Raw genomic sequence first — 9,937 nt, forward strand, 5'->3', positions numbered from 1 at the left:
AGAAAAGGTAAAATCTTGCCAGGTACCACAGATGTCTATGTGTGTCAGGAGCATTCCAGGCCGAGAGACCCACGGAAGCAAAGGCATGGGAGTCTGTGGAATGCCAAATCTGGTGGGGCTGTAACACCCGCTGTTGTCTGTTGAGGATTTTTAATGTTGGAGAAGGGGTTTTTTCATGCAGAGAAAAGTTACCTACTGCTGCTTGTATTTAATACTGTATTTATTAAACTTATAAATTAAAAGAACTAGCTTTTCTTAAACATCCAAATGCAACTTGCAAATCTAGTTTTCTATTTATAAATCTAATTTTTGTGTAAAAATAAGAACAATTACTTTCACTTAGTCTTTGATGAATATTTAATTAAATCACAGGTTCAACAGGTTAAATTCTGAAAATGAATGCCAATTGCAAACTTAGGTAATTAAATTCCCTAATAGATTTTAAACTACATTTTACAGAGTTGAAATAGCTGGTCCTCTCAAATGCCTCAAACTCTCAGCAGAAGAGACTTACATTTTTTCTTTACAAGCAGGGAGGGAGTAGGGGGTAAAGATGCCTTCATCCCCCACCTTATTCTCGCCTCCCAAGCCAAGCATATTTTTTTCTAATCAGTTAGCAATTCTTATACACTAATAGATTAAACTTACAAACATGGTAAATCAGTTCTCTTAAATATTCAAACGCCGTTTATGAACTTAGATCCTTTTATACTGTCTCAGTTATCTTTTGCTGCCTCATAAACCACTGAAAACTCATTGGCTTAAAATGACAACCAGGCCTCTGCATCAGCAGTTTGGGCTGGGATGAGCTGGAAGTTTCATCTGCTGGTCTTGCCTGGGTCACTCCTGCGGCCACAGTCATCTGACAACCCAACTGGGGTGGGGGGCCCAGGATGGCCTCACCCACGTGACTGGCAGTTGGCGCTGGCTGTCAGCGAGGCCCCTCGGTTCTGCCCCATGTGGCCTCCACGACGCCAGACTGGGTATCTTCACAGCATGCTGCTCTCAAGCCCTGCTCCAAGAGGATGTCAGCAGAGGCTGCAAAATGCCTCGAGGCCTGACTCGGAAGTCACACTACATCACTTTCACCACATTGTGTTGCACAGAATTCACACAGTCACGGCATTCAATGCATGTCACAAGGCCAGCCCAGAATCCAAGAAGTGGAGAAATAGACTCCATTTCTTCATAGAAGCAGCCAAATCCCATGGCAAAGGGCAGGCATACAGGGATGGGAGGCATTATTACAGTCATCACTGCAGGCTGTCTCCCATTCATTGCTTTCTAATTAAAATTGCAAATCAAATAGGGCAGATTGATGCATGTTTCAAAACATTTAATAAACATACAGGTATTAGCACAATGATTACAAAACTTCCTAAACTGGTAGCAAGATTCTGGGTTTGCTTTTCTGGCTTCCACACCTTTCAGGGTTGCAAAGGTACCCAGAGGAGCAGATTCACCATCTCAGCAAGACTGAACATGCAGTGAGGTGCGGGACCACAGTACGGTGAGGGTTTCCAGCTTCTGGTCTTTAAGACCAGAGCAGGACCCAGGAGAACTGCCAGATCTAAAGAGACCCCCAAGGCAGTGCACTCCTCTCCCCAGGGGCTTGATTTTAAAGCGCAGTGCATTATTGTTTCCTGAGTCTTTCGAGTTTTAGCCCTACCCCATTTTACCTGGCCATCTTTCTTCTTTTTACTGCCTCATTCAGGTAGAGGAACCCCTGCACCTCCCGGGTCCCCCTAACATCTTTGCTGTGTGATCACAATTTTGCACCTCCCGTCATCCAGGTTGTAGTGCTCTCTTCATATTTTATCACCTGCCTGTTTCATTTTACTACCTGTTTCGTTGGCCAATATCATATTGTTGTTATACTGAGAGGTGTGAAGGGGAAGGATGGGTTACAAGGTACTAAACGTCCAGAACATGTAGCTATAAATCATAGGGCTGCATGGCAGAGGCCTCGCCATCTGCTTCCTCTCAGGGTGGTCTGAGGACCTGGCCGGTGATCCGGAGCGGCTCACACTGCCTTCCTCAGGGGAAGGGCCTCATTGGGCCCTGGAGCTGGCTAGGCTGGCAGAGGTCACTAGCTGCCCCTCCTCTGACTTCAGAGGAGGCCTGGGAAGGAGGTGGATGCTCTGGGGACATTTAGCTCGAATAGGAGCGTTCAGTGTAAGAAATTTTTTTGCCCCCTCACCCCCCCACGCCACACCGCACAGCCGGTGGGATCTTAGTTCCCTGACCAGGGATCAAACCCATGCCCCCTGCAGTGGAAGCGCAGAGTCTTAACCACTGGACCACCAGGGACATCCCCACTGTAACAAATTTTCACAACATAATAGAAAGTGAAAGCCTCTGTTATGGGCTGAATCGTGTCCCCCCAAAAAAATTCATACGTTAAATTCCCAACCCTCAATACCTCAGAATGGGACAGTATTTGGAGACAGAGTCTTTAAAGGGGTGATGAAATTAAACCGAGGCCCTCAGGGTGGGCCCTGATCCAATCTGATTGGTGTCCTTATAAGAAGAGGAAAGTTTGGGAGGTCCCTGGTGGCCTAGTGGTTAGGACGCTGGGCTTTCACTGCCGTGGCCCATGTTCAATCCTTGGTCAGGGAACCGAGATCCCGCAAGCCACGTGGTGTGGGCAAAAAAAAAAAAAAAAAAAAAGAAGAGGAAAGTTGGATACACAGACACTGGGGATGCGTGCTTGCATAGAGGAAAGACCATGTGAGGAAACAGTGAGAAGGTAGCCATCTTTAGGCCAAGGGGAGAGCCCTCAGAAGAAACCAGATCTACCAGCACCTTGATCTTGGACTTCCAGAACTGTGGGAAAATTAATTTCTGTGGTTCAAGTCACCGAATCGAATCTGTGGTATTTAGTTATGGCAGCCCCAGCAAATGAATGCAGCACCCCTCCCCATTCCCAAACCACAGAAGCAACAACTTTAGCAGTTAGCTATATATCTGTCTAGACTTTTCCCATGCATATATATAATCATATAGAAAGATACACACACATTTTTTTACCAAAAGTAAGATTCGCCATACACACTGCTGCATGACTTTCGTCATTCTGCAGTCTATCATGGGCATGTTTCCATGTCAATATCTACCGGAGTGTTCTTTTGAACACTCACTAATATTCCGTCCTCTGGCAGCAACACCGTGTTTCCCAGTATCCTCCATGGATGCACATGTAGTTGGGTACTATTCCTTTTGCTGTCACAAACAGGGCTGCAGTATACATCCTTGTGCCACCAGGCTGGGCCCAGGTGGGATAAATCTGTAAGCGAGGAATTGCTTTTTGTATTTTAAGTAGATGTTACTAAGTGTAACTTCCCATCAATAGGATATGAGAGGGCCCATTTCCCCATGCTCACGCTCTGCACCACTTGGTATTTCTCAACAAACAGATATCAGAAACAGCGGGATTGAGATGTTTGAATCTGATGGGACTCAACCATTTGGCCCAGAGAAGGGTAAGCAGAATAGGGAGCAAGGAAGTCTAGAGGGAAGAAGGCCAGAGAGCCTCCCTGGGAGGGGCTGAGGGTCCCATGGGGGGTAGAAGGATGATCAGCTCCATTTGCTCATTCACCAAACTCTTACGAGCATGGACTAGCTCCCAGGCCCTGAGCACACACGGCAGTGAACAAATCACAGGCCCTGCCCTCTGGAAGCAGCATCTAGCGTGGGAGGCCTCGATATGGCCTGGGAGCCCAGGCCGGGGGTCCCTTCTGCCTCTGGCCACCTACCAGCTCAGGGAGCCAACACTCCGTTCCCCTTCCCAAAGCCAAGAAATGGCTGGGTGATGAACTGGATGAACTGGATGAACAAGGATGCCTCCAAAGTTTTCAGCCTGAACCAGCCCAAGAATAGCGAGGCCACTGATGAGAGGGAAGTCAAGGAAGGAACAGCTTCAGGGGAGATTATCAGGAGCTCTGATTCGAACACGTTGGGAAGTCCATTTGCCAACCAAATGGAGACATCGAGGAGGCAGCTGGGTAGACAAGTCTGGAACTTGGGAGCGAGATCTGAGCCGAAGCTAATGTGGGAGTCATCTGGGATTGTGTTTATAGCCACGAGACTGGCTGAGGGCACCCCGGGAGGGCCTGTGGATGGCGAGCTCCCAGATTGGGCTCTGGGCTCTCTGATAAATAATTATCGGATAATAATTACCATCGTTTTATTCCTTGAAGTATCTGGCACAGTTCCTGGCTCTGTACGAGTTCACTGAATTGAGCAGCACTCTATGGCACTTTATTTCCCCCCACACTTTTCCTGCTAATCAGGACTCAGACTCTGTGGTAACAGGTAGCTCAAAGTTGGAATCACTCAATTGAGTGGTAAATGAAAATATTCTTTAGGGATTTCTCAGAACATGGAATGGAACTTCACTCTCACTTGGAGAAGGAAACTCAGGTTGTCTTAAATTCCCACTCCAACACTAAAAGTTCTTATAAAAACAAAACTTCCATGTTCTACAGACGCCAGAATTCTGAGCTGCAACCCTCCCCTAACCCCCACTCCTAACTCCTCACTCCCATGCTAAGCTTCCTGAGTTCCAGCTGTTTTCTTTTTTCTTTTTTTTTTTTTTTTTTTTTTTTTTTTTTCACACACACACACTGTATTTTATTTTTACAAGAGATAAATCGACTGACACCAAGCATTGTACATGGATGACCACAACAAAAGCAACAATGATTGCAATTACCAAACATGAAACACACTCATACTATGTCATAGTATTGACATTCAGTCCAGTAATCCTCCACTGTAACAGCTCCTTTACTTTGCAGTGAAAATTGATTTGTATATTCTTTGCCTCTGAGTCCTTGTGGAATTTTTTTTTTTTTTAATTCAGACAGAAAGTCACAAAAATTATACTCATCCTCATCAGTTCACTCAGTCCCATGTAATTAATTTTTTTTTTTCATCTTGATCTTTTGTTAGCACTTTTATGAGTTCATCAGTTTTTCATTAGAGTTCTGAAAATGCTTATTCATTCAGTTCAGCAGTACAGTCCGTTACCAGAAACCTGTACTTGTCAGAGTCTTTTCCATGTATTTCTTGAAGATGAAACCCTTTTATAGGAACATATTTGCAAAATCATCAGAGTACACCCAGAACTGTCTGTAAATGACAAAAGACTTAAAAATGACCACGGTTAAAGATTTGATGACAGTTCATAATAATGCAGTTGACAAGAAAATTAGTTATTTCTGAGATATACATTTTAAAGTAATAACTAGGATTATTACTTATAACATTATACCAGAACATATAAGATTTTTAGAAATTTCATGTAATGTCTGAAACATTTATATTAACATATTTCCATACATATTTCCATACAAGTACAAATATAAGATTTTTAGAAATTTCATGTAATGTCTGAAACATTTATATTAACATATTTCCATACATATTTCCATACAAATACAAATATGATTTTTAGAAATTTCATGTAATGTCTGAAACATTTATATTAACATATTTCCATACATATTTCCATACAAATACAAATATAAGATTTTTAGAAATTTCATGTAATGTGTTTTCTTTTTTCTGATATTGGGAGAACTTTTTTTTTTTTTTTGCCGAGCTTCAGGGATCTCAGTTCCCCAACCGACCAAGGATTGAAACCTGGCCACGGCAGTGAAAGCCCAGAATTCTAACCACTTGGACACTAGGGAACTCCTGGGAGAACTTTAAAACTGGGAATTTGCTCTGCAGAGAATCTGGTTGCACGCGGTGACCCCTTCAGTCTCTCATTTGCTGCAGGATTTGCAGCCTCAGAGTTGACTCCAAACGCAGCCCTTGCCATTTTGCTCCCCACCTAAAGAGCAGCGGCACTAAAATAGCAGCATGAATCACTCCGAAGCGTCATGCAACGCCAAGGGCCAGGATGCCTGCTGTGGTGGAGCTTATGCTTGAGTTCCAGGGACCTGGGGAAGGGGACACTGGCTAGCCAGCCTGTACCACTGCCTCCTGGCCCCCAAGGGAGGGCTCTGAGTTCACCTGGAGAAGCCTGAGTTGGTGGAAATCATAATGTTCAGAAGTGGCTTTACCATGACACTGAATAAGCTTAAACCTCAAGGTGCCTCATTCGCACTCCTTCTAAAGCGCCATGGTTTTTTTAATCTGTATTTTTCTTTTCTCAAAGAGGGCTCTCTGGAACGTCCCTGGTGGCGTAATGGTTAAGAATCCGCCTGCCAGTGCAGGGGACACAGGTTCGAGCGCTGGTACGGGAAGATCCCACATGCTGTGGAGCAACTAACGACCGAGCCTGCGCTCTAGAGCTCGCAAGCCACAACTACTGAGCCCGTGAGCCACAACTACTGAAGCCCGCATGACTAGATCCCAAGCTCTGCAACGAGAAGCCACCACAATGAGAAGCCCGTGCACTGCAACGAAGAGTAGCCCCCAATCTCCACAACTAGAGAAAGCCCGCACACAGCAACGAAGACCCAATGCATCCATAAATAAATAAATAAACAAACAAACAAACAAAAACTTGAGTATGGGTTACTTTGTTTAATCCTCAAAAGTGACCTTGGGAAGTCATAGGCAGTTCATCATTTTCATTTACAGACAAGGATACTAGAAAAGCCTTCTTTGGGTTCCTTGAAAATTCCAAATTTGTTTCAGTCTCAGGGTCTTCGCACTTCCTGTTGCCCTGTCTGGAACGCTGTCCGTGTCTTGCTTTTCATAACTGCAAGTCTAAGGGGCCTTCACTAACCCCCCACCTCTAGGCACTCCTTCCCTGCCTCCCTGCTAACTCTTTATCCTTACTTTTTGTTTTCTTTATAGCACACACCACTCTTTAGAATTATCTTTATTTGTAACTTTATTTTTATTTCACAAATGTATATGGTACTTATTCTGTTGTCAGGCACTGTTCTCAGTGCTTTGTAAATATCCAATCATTCAATCGTCACAACTACTCTGACACTGAAACTTTTTCATCCACATTTTAAAATGAAAGCAACTGAAGCACAGAGAGGTTAAGCAGGTTGCTAGAAGTCACAGAGCTGTTGAGTTTAAGTACCATCTGTCTCTCCCACTACAAGAGAAGGTCCATGTGTGCAGAAGCTGCATCTGCGGGCTGCCTTGTTCACTGTTGAGCCCCTGTACCCAGAGTACTGTGCCACACACAGAAATATAAAAAAGATGTATGACAGCAGAGACCAGGTTACAGAGAGGGAGGGATGGCAAAGAAGCCTGGAGAGAGGCTGTTGAGGAGACAATATAAGGCCTCAAAAGGCCTCCAGAGGTGGAGAAAGAGCTGGGCTGGGGGGCAGCAGTGGGATTGGCAGGAGTGCGGTGGTCTGGGGACGGTGCCAAGAAGAAAGGAAAGGTCTCGTTGACAGATATAACTTAGCAGACGAGTAAGAGGCCAAACACCTTGGCGTCACCTCCTTCCTTCACGCTCTGCATCCAATACATCAACAGATCCTGTCAGCTCTTCCAAAATGCATTCTGAATCCAAATTTTCTCACCCATCCTCTGCTCCCACCCTGGCCCATGCCATCACCGCTCTCCTAGAATCCTGCAACAGCTTCCTAAGAGGTTCCTCTGCTTTCGTCCTCTTCATTGATACAGCAATCAGAGGGATCCTGATAAAACTGTCAGATCACATCACTTTTCTGCATGTCCCCAAGTGAACACAATGGCCTCCCATTCTGCAGGATCTGCTCCTGCTTCCTCTAGCCCCACCTCCCACTCCCTCCCTGCCCCTGCCATTCTGGTCACCCCAAGGCCTTTGCATCTGCTGTTCCCTCTGACAGCAAGGTTCTTCCCTAGGATTTCCATGAATCTCACTCCTTCACTTCCTCAGGTTTTTTCTCAAATATTAGCTTCTCACTGTGTCTGATCTGGACCCCTACTGAAAATGCAACACTACCCCGCTTGCCCAATGCTCTGCTTTATTTTTCTCTACTGCAGATACACTATGCAAGCTTTTTTTAGTTTGTCTCTCTCACTAAAATGAGCACCACAAAAACAGTGATTTTTGTCAGGATTGCTCACTGCTTTTCCCCAGTGCCCACAATTACACCTAAAAAATGATAGGGCATATTTGATGAATTAATGATTACCTGCTATGTGCAAAACGCTGCACAACGCACCTGGAAGACAAGGATCTAAAGGAAAAGACACAAAGCCCTTGTAGGCCCTACAAAATGTGGTACAGATACCACAGTCTCTGGTTTAATATGTGATTGGACACATGTGTAGACCATGATGCTGTGAAAGCAAATAATAGGTGGGCAGAAATTTGGAGTTCATTGGGGGCAGGTCGTCAAGGAACCCTGTCAGATCATCTCAGCCTGAAAGACCTGAGGAGACGCTAACCTGGCAGAGTTGGTGGAAGGGCGATCCCAGCAGAGGAAACATCTTGCAGGCAGGCCCAAAGTGAAGGAGCCCACCTAGTTCAAGGAACAGACAGGTCAGTGCGGCTGGAGACTGGTGCTGAAGGTGGAGGACAGGGAAAGAAGAGGTGGGAAAAGTAGGCCTGCCATGTTAGACAGGCCCTGATCCCCAATGTAAAAGCCTCCAAGAGTTTCGCGCAAAGGAGGGGGTTATCAGGCAAGCGGATCTACAGTGACCTTGGCTGTAGTGTCGAGAATGGGTCAGACAGCTGGGATGGAAAAGGACGCTGTGAAGACAACCTAGTAGCATAGAGGGCAGTTAAAACCCTGGGAAGGGATGGCATTACCCAGCGGGGGCGGGGGAGAGAGTTCACAGCAGGGCCCAAGACCCTCAACTAAGCTCCCTCCAGACCGTCATGCGGCTGCTTTGTTCCGTGAACCACATGCTGGTCCAGGACGAAAAATCATTTCTCTCTCACGTTCTAAATCCTTTCGCTTCTCTCCGGGTACCTGCCCTGCCTCTTGGCAGAAGAGCCGAGATTTTAAGGACCGCCCAGGCCGCCGCCGCCGCCCGCCAGGTGATGGAGCACCTCAGTGAGGTCTTTTGTCTCCCTCACCCCTTTACCTCCGAATAACGGAGATACCTCCCCTTCATTAAGTGCTAAATACTCTACTGCATAAATATGAACGATCCACGGCCCTGGATTACCAAACCCTCTTCCCGAAAGGTTCATAGAGGTGGTGCGATTCCACGGAGGGTCCCCGCCAAGATGAGATTCCAGGCCTGTCCTACCCAAGCCCCAGCGCCTTTACCACCACGCGGGATTTTGGAACACCCAAATCCAACAGCGGGATCCGGGGACGCGTCGGGGGGCTCTCCCGAAGCCGACCCAAACGGCCACCCGCCCCCCCCGACCCCAGGCTGGGACCCCCGAGCCCGACGCTCGGGCGAAGGACCAGGTCTCTCTGCCGCCGGGGAGGAGCGAATTGCCTCGGCCACACTCCGCGCAGAGCGAGAAACGAAGCGGCCAGCATCGCTAGCGACCCCGCCAGCACCCCAGCCTTGGGAACCACCGCGGCAGACGGCGGCTGTGGCCTCGGACTCCCATAAACCACGGCTATAGTAAAACCCCACCCTGCTCTTTGAAGGGCAGCAATTTTAACCTATCAGAGCAAAGTGTCTGCAACTCACCGCCCAATTGAAATTTTTTAAAATCTGAAGGCGATTCCGTCATGGAGTCCGTCAGCCCAATGGGAGAGGTGGAAATTTCCAGAAAGAACAGGACCAATGGGCGCGGCCAGCGCGGCCACGATTGGCGGACCAAGTGACCAATCATTGTCGCAGAGGTCTGCCCTTCCCTCCAATCATAGAGCTTATGGTGGGCGGAGCTTTTAGGGGAAGTCCAATCCCGAGATGCGGGGGAGGCAGGGTTCTCCATATTGTCCAATGAGAGAGAAGCAAAGATGATGGGCTAGACTTCAAGCCAATAGTAGAAAAGCTCACAAAGACCCCTAGAGGAGCGCGACCAGTGAGCCCGAGAGGAAGGGGCGGGATCTGGGGGTCC

Source organism: Balaenoptera ricei, chromosome 8 (genome assembly GCF_028023285.1).
Source record: "Balaenoptera ricei isolate mBalRic1 chromosome 8, mBalRic1.hap2, whole genome shotgun sequence".
In the NCBI taxonomy this organism is placed as follows: domain Eukaryota; kingdom Metazoa; phylum Chordata; class Mammalia; order Artiodactyla; family Balaenopteridae; genus Balaenoptera; species Balaenoptera ricei.